The following is a 12,028-nucleotide window of genomic DNA, read 5'->3' as shown; positions in this document are numbered from 1 at the left end:
ATTGAAGATCTGGAAATCTATTTTCGCGGTTTCAAGTTCGTGGCTCCTGATTATTTGTCATTTCTTCTCGTTAACTAATTTTCACAAGATGTAACATTTATTTGTATTTTATTTTTTGCATAATTTTATGTCATTATTGTGCAAGAATTAATTTCAATATATTGAAGTTGTTCAGATTTCGTATGTGTTTAATCTGTTAATATTATTAACGTTGCGTACTTAAATATATTCGAACATGTTATATGACATGTGAGTATTTCTTACATGCTTAAGAGTCCATTCCTCGCTCTTTTTCCTTAATTAATTATCAAAGTTTAATGTTTGTGTCTTACTAAGTTGAATGAATTCTTTGTTTGATCGTATTTAGAAAAGTATTAAGTCATGTTTTATGCTATAATATGTGTGTTGTCTTGATATTTAGGGTTCTAACAAAAAATAATAATAATAAATTTGTTAGGATAAGGAGAAGCTACAAAAACAAATTAAATTAAAATAGATTAAAAAGAAAAAGAAAAATAAATGTACAGAATGTCAAAAGAAAAAATATTATAAAAAAAAAAAAGAACAACAAAAAAAAAATAATGAAACAAAAAAAAAAGAAACAAAAACATAGCACAACAAAAATTAAAAATAAAAAAACAAAGAAGAAAAACAGAATGTAAAAAATAAAAAAAATATACAGAACGTTAAAAAACAAAAAAAAAACTTACAAAGAACAAAAAAAAAAATAAGAAGAGTGAAGTAGAATGAAAAAATAATAATATAAAATTAATAAATAAGATGTGAAAAAAAGAAAAAAAAGAAAAAAAGAAAGAAAAAAAAAGTACAAAAGTCATCTAAAATGTTCCTGTTATTCTATATGACATGTAGATAATATTAATTTAAATTTAGTATAAATACTAAAGGATTTTTTTTTACTTTATTGTTAATAAAATAGGTCAACATGTGTCATTAATCATTAGTTGAAGCGTGATTTTAATTCATATGTTTGTTTTATTCAAAATTTATTATTTAGATTTAGAATAATAAAAGTATATATATAAATTAACCATGCTTTGTTTTGTTAATAACTGGAAGCATAATTGCGTCAAGATGATAAGATTCAACATAATTAAATTTAATAAGCCGAGTGGGGGTAATTGAAATATAGGAAAATTTTGAACACTATAATATTTTGATGTCTCTATCTATGTTTAGACTATTTTAATATAATCATAGGTATTTATTAGGCTCTATTATACATTATATGAGTAATAATAATTAACTTTCATCTCAATTAAGAATGTGGTTCCACATCTTTTTGAGATACTTAATAAATTCAAGGATGCAGTTACGCACCTTGACCAAATTATTTTAATAATTAATTTTGTTAATTCAAACCAAGAAGTGTAAACTGAGATTATGAGGTGTGAGGAACTCGAGAGGGGAAGACAGTTATGTCTCCAAATGTCAAGACCGAGAATACAGTTATGCATCCGGTTTAAGACTAATAAAAATTCAACAATTAAAAATAAGCAAACCATGGCATAACACAAATTATCCAAAAATATATCAAGATAAGTATAAGTCAATAAAAGCGACTGTGCTAGAACCACGGGATTCGAGGGATGCCTAATACCTTCACCTCGGTCAAACGGAGACCCCATAGCTCATTTGAAGAGATATTACAATCAACTGAGGGGTGTAGAGGGAAAAGAAGAGTTGCTTATGGCCTATTTTGGGGAAAGCCTAGTGGGAATTGCATCCGAATGGTTCATAGACCAGGATATTGCCAACTGGCATACATGGGATGATTTGGCTCGATGTTTTGTGCAACAATTCAAATACAATATTGACATTGTGCCAGACCGCTCCTCATTAGCCAACACGAGGAAAAAGACCACGAAAATTTTTTGCGAATATGCCGTTAGATGGAGGGAGCAAGCTGCTAGGGTTAAACCATCAATAAAGGAGTCGGAGATGATTGACGTTTTTCTCCAAGCGCAACAACCTGATTACTTTCACTACTTGCTTTCTGCCTTCGGGAAGACATTCGCTGAAGTTATTAAGGTTGGGGAAATGGTGGAAAATGACATCAAGTCTGGTAAGATTGTAAGCCAAGCTGCCTTAAAAGCCACAACACAAGTGCTTCAAAATGGTTCTGGAAATATTTGAGGGAAGAAGAGAATGGAGAATGTAGCTACGGTTGTATCAGCACCTCGGACCTATGTCCAAGATAATCCCCCGCAACACTATTTTACTCCCCAAACTCCACAATATCCCATCCCATACTCTCCATATCCCGTTTTCAGTGCACAGCCAATTGTCCCCCCTTCTTATCCGCAATGGCGTGCCCCAATTCCTCAGAATCATCCACCACCCCCACAAATTCACCAAAATACTGTTAGATTTCCTTTTCGTCCTAGAAAAGAATACAAGAAGGGAAATGGAGCTAAGGATGAATTCACCCATATTGGAGAATCATATGCTAGCTTGTTTCAAAAATTAAGGACGTTGAATGTTTTGAGTCCTAATGAAAGAAAGATGTCAAATCCTCCCCCAAGAAATCTAGATTATTCTCAACACTGCGCTTATTGTTCTGATGCCCCAGGGCACAACATAGAGAGGTGTTGGTACTTGAAAAAGGCGATTCAAGATTTGATCGATTCTCATCGAATTATCGTTGAAAACCCAAATGGACCAAACATCAATCAAAATCCATTACCCAGGCATACTGAAACAAACATGTTAGAAATGTTGAAGGGTTGCGAAGAAGTTGCAGTCCCATACAAGTCAATCCTTAAGGTTGGAACTGACATGGAAAATTCGGCGAATGTTGTTGACTTGACAAAAATGGTGCCTTCAGAGGCAGAAAGAACGTCGAAAAAGTTAAGCCCATCAAACACACCCATCCTAACTGTGAAAGGAGCACTTGAGGATGTTTGGGCAAGTCAGAGAGAGGCCAGATTGGTTATTCCAAGAGGGCCAGACAAGCCTATCTTGATCGTGCAAGGTGCCTATATTCCACCTGTGATCATTAGGCCAGTGTCCCAACTTCCAATGACTAACCCCAAGGCTGTCCCTTGGAATTATGAGTCAACCGTCGTGACATACAAAGGGAAAAAAATCAATGAAGAAGTAGATGAAATAGGAGGAATGACTCGTTCGGGAAGATGCTATGCCCCAGCTGAATTAAGGAAGAATAAAAATGACCAAATGCAAGTTAAAAGTCCAGTCACTGAAGGGGAGGCAAAAGAGTTCTCAAGAAAGATGAAATTGTCAGACTACTCCATTGTGGAACAGTTAAGGAAAACTCCAGCCCAAATCTCTTTGTTGTCATTGTTAATACATTCAGATGAACATTGTAAAGCTGTAATGAAGATTCTGAACGAAGCACATGTTCCTAATGAAGTTACAGTGAGTCAGTTAGAGAAGATTGCTGGGAGAATCTTTGAGGTAAACCGCATCACCTTTTCAAATGATGAACTACCAGTGAAAGGTACGGGACATAACCAAGGCCTCCATATCACTGTAAAGTGTGAGATTTCATATGTCACTAGAGTTCTAATTGACAGGGGGTCTGGGGCAAATATTTGTCCCTTGTCAACTCTGCAAAAATTGAATGTTAATGTTGAAAGGGTACGACCCAACAACGTATGTGTTAGGGCTTTTGATGGGTCCAAAACAGATGCCATTGGGGAGATAGAGCTCATACTAAAAATAGGGCCTGTCGATTTCACCGTGAATTTTCAAGTGCTGAATATCAATGCATCCTATAATCTATTGTTGGGAAGACCATGGGTGCATAGAGCTGGGGCAGTCCCCTTTACGTTGCATAAAATGATTAAGTTTGAATACGATCGACAAGAAGTGATTGTTCATGGTGAGGGGGATCTGTCAATCTACAAAGACTCTTCCCTCCCTTTTATCAAGGCAAATAATGATAATGAGGCATTGGTTTATCAAGCTTTTGAGGTAGTGGTTGTTGAGCATATCCTCGAGGGGAATTTCATTTCAAAACCACAACTGCCCATGGCATCCGTGATGATGGTAAATGAAATGCTGAAACATGGTTTTGAACCAGGTAAAGGCTTGGGGATCTTCTTGCAAGGGAGAGCTTATCCGGTAAGTCCACGAAAGAGTCTTGGTACTTTTGGCTTAGGATACAAGCCTAGAGTCGAGGACAAAATGAAGCCCAAGAAGAAGAAGAGAGATGTATGGTCACTTACCAAACCTATACCACTCATATACAAATCTTTCCTCAAAGCCCGCATAACAGAATCTTCTGAGTCACCACTCCCAGAGCCAGTGCTGGAGGTTCACGAAAAATGATCAACTATTTTCAAAATTTATTTATCGAGGCTGATATGATTGAACTCGGAGAAGGCACTAGCGACAAAAATGTGCAATTCATTGGTCCTGATGTCCAGCTGAACAATTGGGAGACCACTCCTCTCCCCATTAAGAATGAGTCTTGGTAGTATGTCTTGTTTTTCTTTTTGTCATCCAATTAATTCAATGGTTGTAATTCGGATTTTGTCTCGTCGTTTTATTTCAAACTCTCTATTTTCCTTTTCAATAGGATGTAATTGTGTTTTTATTTCAGTCTAATATATTTATTTTGTTTTCTTCTATACAGATCTTTCTATGCCGATTCTAGTGATATGACATGCATGCAGAATTATTCACCGAATCTTAAAATTCAATCTAATCTTCGACCTAATCCTGAAATAATAAGTCAAGAAATCGAATATGATGAAGAAGAAGTATTTGAAGAAGTAAGCAGGGAATGAAGAAGAAGTATTTGAAGAAGTAAGCAGGGATTTCAAATCTTTTGAGAATAAATCAAACCCAAATATGAGTGAAACTGAGACGATAAATTTAGGGGATCATGAAAATATTAAAGAGACTAAGATAAGCGTACATGCTCGACATCAAAAGGAGGATATAATCCAGGCTCTGCTTGATTACAAGGATGTTTTTGCGTCATCTTATGATGACATGCCTGGATTAAGCACTGACATGGTGGTTCACAAGTTGCCGATTGATCCTAAGTTCCCTCCAATAAAGCAAAAGTTGAGAAAGCTTAAAACTGATGTGAGTGTAATAATTAAAGAAGAAATCACAAAGTAACTTGAGGCCAAAGTCATTCGAGTCGCTCAATATCCTTCTTGGTTAGCCAACATCGTACCTATCCCTAAGAAAGACGACAAAGTTCGAATGTGTGTTGATTATCGTGATTTAAACAAAGCAAGTCCAAAAGATGACTTTCCTTTGCCCAACATCCATATTTTGTTGGACAATTGTGCTAAACATGAGATTGCATCTTTTGTGGATTGCTATGCGGGTTATCATCAGATTATTATGGATGATGAAGACGCAGAAAAAACGTATTTTATCACATCATGGGGTACATATTGTTATCGAGTCATGCCATTTGGGTTAAAAAATGCGGGAGCAACTTATATGAGGGCAATGACAATTATGTTTCATGATATGATGCATAAAGAAATCGAAGTTTATGTTGATGATGTGATCATTAAATCAAAAAGATAGTCAAATCATGTGCAAGACTTAAGAAGATTCTTGAAAGGCTTCGCAGGTATAATCTCAAGTTTAATCCTGCAAAATGTGTATTTGGAGTACCGTCAGGAAAGCTTTTTGGGTTTATAGTCAGTCGACGAGGTATCGAGTTAGATCCTTAAAAAATAAAAGTCATTCAGGAACTGCCACTTTCAAAGAATAAAAATGAGGTTATAAGCCTTCTAGAAAGGTTAAACTATATCAGTAGATTCATTGCTCAACTCACAACAACTTGCGAGTCCATTTTTAAGTTGTTAAAAAAGAATGCCACAGTTAAATGGACCGAAGAATGTCGAGAGGCTTTTGAAAGAATTAAGAATTACTTATCGAATCCCCCTGTTTTGGTTCTTCCCGAGCCGGGCAGACCATTGATATTATATATGTCAGTACTGGATAATTCTTTTGGATGTGTATTGGGTCAACATGATGGCACTGGGAAGAAAGAGCAGACCATCTACTACCTCAGCAAGAAATTTACCGTTTATGAATCGAAGTACACCCTTCTCGAAAGAACGTGTTGTGCCCTAACTTGGGTAGCACAGAAGTTGAAGCACTATCTTTCATCCTATACTACTTATCTCATTTCTCGTATGAATACGTTAAAATACATTTTTCAAAAGCCCATGCCCACGGGCAGGCTTGCGAAATGGCAAATATTACTCACAAAGTTTGACATTATCTATGTGACGCGGACCGCAATGAAAGCTCAAGCCTTGGCAGATCATTTGGCAGAAAACCCTATTGATGATGAATATGAACCACTTAAGACCTACTTTCCAGACGAAGAGGTATCATGTATTGATGAAGTTATTCATAATAAGGATCAAGGATGGAAATTGTTCTTTGACGGTACTGCTAACAAGAAGGTAGTTGGGATAGGAGTAGTTCTTATGTCTTAATCAGGGGAATATTTCCCTATAACAGCCTAACTTAGATTCTATTGTACCAATAATATGTCAGAGTATGAGGCTTGCATCTTGAGTTTGAGGTTAGCTGCTGACATGGGCATCCAAAAGTTGCTAGTGCTAGGAGACTCAGACTTGCTGGTCCATCAAATCCAAGGAGAATGGGAGACTCGTGACCCAAAGCTTATACCATATCAACATTGTTTACAAGATCTTTGTCGACAGTTTGTGTCAATAAAGTTTAGACACATTTCTAGAGTTCATAATGAGATTGCTGATGCATTGGCAACTTTATCTTCGATGTTTCAACATCCTGACGAAGCTCATATCGACCCTTTGTACATACAGATTCGTGATCAGCATGCTTATTGCAACTTAGTGGAGGAAGAATTTGACGGTAAACCTTGGTTCCATGATATTAAAACATATCTTCAGTCCGGAGAATGTCCTACTAATGCCACTAGTAATCAAAAAAGGACTATTCGGCGACTAGCTAGCGGTGTTTTCTTAAGCGGAGGCATATTGTACAAGAAAACACCTGATTTGGGTTTTCTAAGATGTGTAAATGCTAAAGAGGCTTCAACAATCATGATTGAAGTACATTCAGGAGTTTGTGGACCTCACATGAATGGATATGTTCTGGTAAAGAAGATACTTCGAGCAAGTTATTATTGGCTCACCATGGAGCGGGATTCCATACGGTTTGTTCGTAAATGTTATGAATGTCAAATACACGGTGATTTGATACATTCTTCTCCCTCCGAGTTGCATGCGATGTATGCTTCATGGCCTTTCGTGGCATGGGGAATGGATGTGATTGGACCAATAGAACCAAAAGCATCGAATGGTCATAGGTTCATCCTGGTGGTCATTGATTACTTTACAAAGTGGGTGGAAGTAGTAACTTTCAAGTCAGTGACCAAGAAGGTCGTGGTGGATTTCATTCATTTCAACATCATCTGTCGATTTGGTATTCCAAAGGCAATTGTTACCGATAATGCTGCAAATCTCAACAGTCACTTAATGCAAGAGGTATGCCGTCAATTTAAGATTGAACATCGAAATTCGACTCCTTATCACCCAAAAGCAAATGGGGTTGTAGAAGCTGCCAACAAAAATATTAAAAAGATATTTCATAAAATGGTGCAAAGTTCTCGACAATGGAATGAAAAGTTGCTTTTTGCTTTGTTGGGTTATCGCACTACAGTTCGTACGTCAGTGGGTGCCACCCCATATTCGCTGGTATATGGGACTGAAACAGTTATATCTGCAGAGGTTGAGATTCCATCCCTGCGGATTGTTGTAGAGGCTGAAATTGATGATGATGATGAGTGGATCAGAACACGCTTGGAGCAATTAAGTTTGATTGATGAGAAGCGAATGACATCAGTATGCCTTGGACAATTGTACCAGAAAAGAATGGCACGAGCATACAACAAAAAGGTACGTCCCAAACGTTTCGAAGAGGGTCAATTAGTGTTGTGACGTATTCTGCCACACCAGGCTGAAGTCAAAGGCAAATTTTCTCCAAATTGGAAAGGACTATTCATTGTAAAGAAGGTATTATCCAATGGTGCTCTTTACTAAGCAGATATAGAAGGAAAAATATCAGAAATGATCATCAATGCTGATGTTGTGAAGAGATATTATATATGATGTGATTTTTCGATATTAGAAACCTTTATGTTTGGACTTGACATTTCAAAGGTTGATGTAATGGAAATTCTTGGTTCTGTGTCTAAGTATTAATTCATATGTTGTCACCCTTGTTGAGAGTTAATTTACTTCCTTGGTTCTTCTGTTTCCTTGGCTCTTCTATTAAAAAATAAAAAAAATAAAAAATCAATCAACATGAACTATGTTTGACCTGATTCTTGTTTCGATAAGATACGTAGGCAACCCTGGCATGGGGTTCGGTCTAACCAAATAAAAAATCCAAAATTCCATATTTGTAAAAAACTGGGGCAAGAGTCATTTTTTTTTATTTTTTTCCTATCCCAAAGCTAAAGTCAATCCCATCATTTAAAGTCGTATTTGAACCTTCATCTTGTCATTTCTTTCTAACCTTGTATAAAAGTTGTGTTTTAATCAAAGAAAGACCTTTGGATCAACCTTTGAAATTTCAAGAGTAAGTATGTTAAGGGTACAAATGATGAAACCATGAGAGAGTCTTATTGGTGAAAACACTAACTGGGCATCATAAGGCGAATGTGAGTTGATAGAAACAAAAATGAGAGAGTCTTATTGGTGAAAACTCTAACTCGGCCTCATAAGGCGAAAGTGAGCTATGAAAAAAAAGAAAAAAAAGAGTCTTATTGGTGAAAACCCTAACTGGGCATCATAAGGCGAATGTGAGTCTTATTGGTGAAAACTCTAACTCGGCATCATAAGGCGAAAGTGAGCTGTGAAAAAAAAAAGAAAAAAAATAGAAAAGAGAGAGTCTTATTGGTGAAAACTCTAACTGGGCATCATAAGGCGAATGTAAGTTGAGAGAAATAAAAATGAGAGAGTTTTACTGGTGAAAACCCTAACGGGCACCATGAGGCGAATGTGAGTTGAAGGATTCAAAGTGAATGAGTTTTAGTGGCAAAAACTCTCGTGGACATCCCAAGGCGAATAAGAGTTTGAAGTTATTTATGACTTCGTCAAATCGTTGGGGTTCCACATCAAGATTAGATGATCAATAATGGTTGAGGAATAGATTGGATGGACAAATCGGGTATCAATTCAAATTGCATGTCATGATCAGTAGAGTCGGCTACCACACTCAGATAAGTTTTTCTTTCTTACTCTCTCTAAAAGAGATTTTTCATTGAATCATTTTCTTTTATTCTTGTGTAGTGTATATTTTTCTTCCCTTTTTCATCACTTGGTTTCACATGTCCTTGAGTCGAGTTTGTGTCAAAAAACCGAGAAAGGATTTCAAGACTAGCTACCAACTTTCTGAATTATACAAGGCAAAGCATCATGCCAATGAGTTGTCTTCTATTGAAAAGTTCTGGATTCAAAAAAGTCCGCAATTTAATGAAAGCTAAACAAGGAGTATCGTGAAATGAAGGCGGATATGGGATTTAAGTCTCTCGAAGAAAGCAAATTTGGGTGCATACATTCAATCAATAACGAGCATTGGCCGGTTAGGAATAAGTAAAACATGACAAGTGCTAGCAATCCTAGTCAAAATGCAAAACCACAAACCAACCACCACGTTTTAAACTCACAAATTTTCTTTGTTGAAGCAGGGGCACAAGTTATTTCGAGATCAAAGATCCAAAAACCTAGATGTTCAATTTAGTCTACGAAGAGCTAAATGGCAACATTGCACAAGAATTATAGTCCATATTGGGTAAGTGTCTATTTGTCTTATTAGTCTATGGAACATAGTGTAGCAAGGACCCTCATGAATAATGAGATTTAGTGTAGCAAGGACCCTCCTGAACAATGGGACTTAGTGTAGCAAGGACCCTCCTGAACAATGAGACGTAGTATAGCAAGGACCCTCCTAAATAATGGGATGTAGTATAGCAAGGACCCTCCTGAACAATGGGACGTAGTCTAGCAAGGACCCCCCTGAACAATAGGACGTAGATAGCAAGGACCCTCCTGAATAATGTGATGTAGTATAGCAAAGACCCTCCTGAACAATTGGACGTAGTATAGCAAGGACCCTCCTGAACAATGGGACGTAGTATAGCAAGGACCTTCTTGAATAATGGGATGTAATATAGCAAGAACCCTCTTAAACAATGAGACGTAGTTTAGTAAGGACCCTCCTGAACAATGGGACGTAGTATAGCAAGGACCCTCCTAAATAATGGGATGTAGTATAGCAAGGACCCTCCTGAACAATTGGACGTAGTATAGCAAAGACCCTCCTGAACAATGGGACGTAGTATAGCAAGGACCCTCCTGAATAATGGGACGTAGTATAGCAAGGACCCTCCTGAATAATGGGACGTAGTGTAGCAATGACCCTTCTGAACAATGGGGCGTAGCATATAGCAAGGACCCTCCTGAACAATGGGACGTAGTATAGCAAGGGCCCTCCTGAATAATGGGACGTAGTGTAGCAAGGACCCTCCTGAATAATGGGACGTAGTATAGCAAGGACCCTCCTGAACAATGGGACGTAGTATAGCAAGGACTCTCCTGAACAACGGGACGTAGTATAGCAAGGACCCTCTTGAATAATGGGACATAGTGTAGCAAGGACCCTCCTGAATAATGGGACGTAGTATAGTAAGGACCCTCCTGAATAATGAGACGTAGTATAGCAAGGGCCCTCCTGAATAATAGGACTAGACTAACATAATTTTATTTAACCGGTTCATCATGAAGAATGGAGTTGGTGTAAACACGCATAAGCCCTCTAAAGAGTACATCGCGACAAAGCTCGAATCGTTCAAAGTCTCGATTTAAAGCTAAGCACCATCTTTTATTTTTCTCACAAAATTTTCTTATATTAAACTGGGGCAAAATTTTGTGTTATTATTTTTTGTTTGTTTTAATTCAGGAATCTAGTGATAGAATGGGGTCAATCCACATTTCCAGTTCAGGATCTTGGATGGAAAAAAAGTGTAATTTTCAAGATCAATTTCGATTGAAGAAGCAGCAACTCATTCTAAAAACAAAAAAAAAAGAGTCAATAACCAAGTACCAGTAAAAGGAACCTACCTGGAGAAAGACGTTTACCTTTGAACTCATTTGAGATGAAAATCAATATCTCATAACTCAAGAAGCGCGAAGACTCAAGTCAAGGTTCAAGAGAAGCTACATAGATAGGGTCGTGTATTTGTATTTCCATTAAATTTTTCGTCTTTTATATTCATGTAACAATAGGAGTCGCAAACTGGAGCCTCAAGGGGACCTCACTTGACTTCCAACTCATCATTTCATCTCCTTGAACTACACGTGACCTGATTCCCTTATAACCCGGGATATGTAGGATGTCCAAAACTAGGACTTGGTCGCATATTTTTCTTTTCGAATAAGAGTCCATTCAAAACTTGTCACGTTGTCTACTTCTTTGTTTGAAAACTCTTCGTGTTTTCATTCAAAGAGGGGCAAACTGTAAACACGTAATTTTTGACCGAACTTAAAATTTTACACCATTTTTAGAGCTGAAATATTTTTATAAATATAAAGAAAACATTTTGACTTTTCTCTTATTTTTATTAAGTTTATTTTAAAAGATTTGAAAACAACAAAATAGAATCACTTTTTAAGGTAAGTTTTATTGTCAATTGTTTAAAAAGAAATGGAAGATTACAAAAAATCTATATTTGAAATTAAGTTTTTATAAATAAGCCAGTATTATTTAATTGTTTATATATATATATATATATATATATAACTAGTTGACTTTTTCTTAGATTTTTATTAATTTTAAATAATTAGTTTATATGTTATTATAATTTATTATTTATAGTTAGTTATTATTCTTTTAAAAGTAGAGTAAAACTAAAATTAAAATAAAAAATAACCTAAATAATCTAACAAACCTACCCCACTCCTACTCCTATCCAAAACATACTACACGTACAAAACCAAAAAGGGAAAAGGAG

At 36.4% G+C, this 12,028-nt stretch overlaps 1 pseudogene; it reads left to right on the top strand.

The window, feature by feature from the left end:
- The first annotated feature begins 2,166 nt into the window (after window positions 1-2,166).
- Window positions 2,167-8,123, top strand: LOC125873601 (uncharacterized; annotated as a pseudogene).
- The last annotated feature ends 3,905 nt before the right edge of the window (window positions 8,124-12,028 follow it).

Source organism: Solanum stenotomum, chromosome 8 (assembly GCF_019186545.1).
Source record: "Solanum stenotomum isolate F172 chromosome 8, ASM1918654v1, whole genome shotgun sequence".
Taxonomy (NCBI): Eukaryota; Viridiplantae; Streptophyta; class Magnoliopsida; order Solanales; family Solanaceae; genus Solanum; species Solanum stenotomum.
The sequence above is the reverse complement of the archived record's forward strand: the minus strand, read 5'-3'. Positions and strand labels throughout refer to the sequence as shown.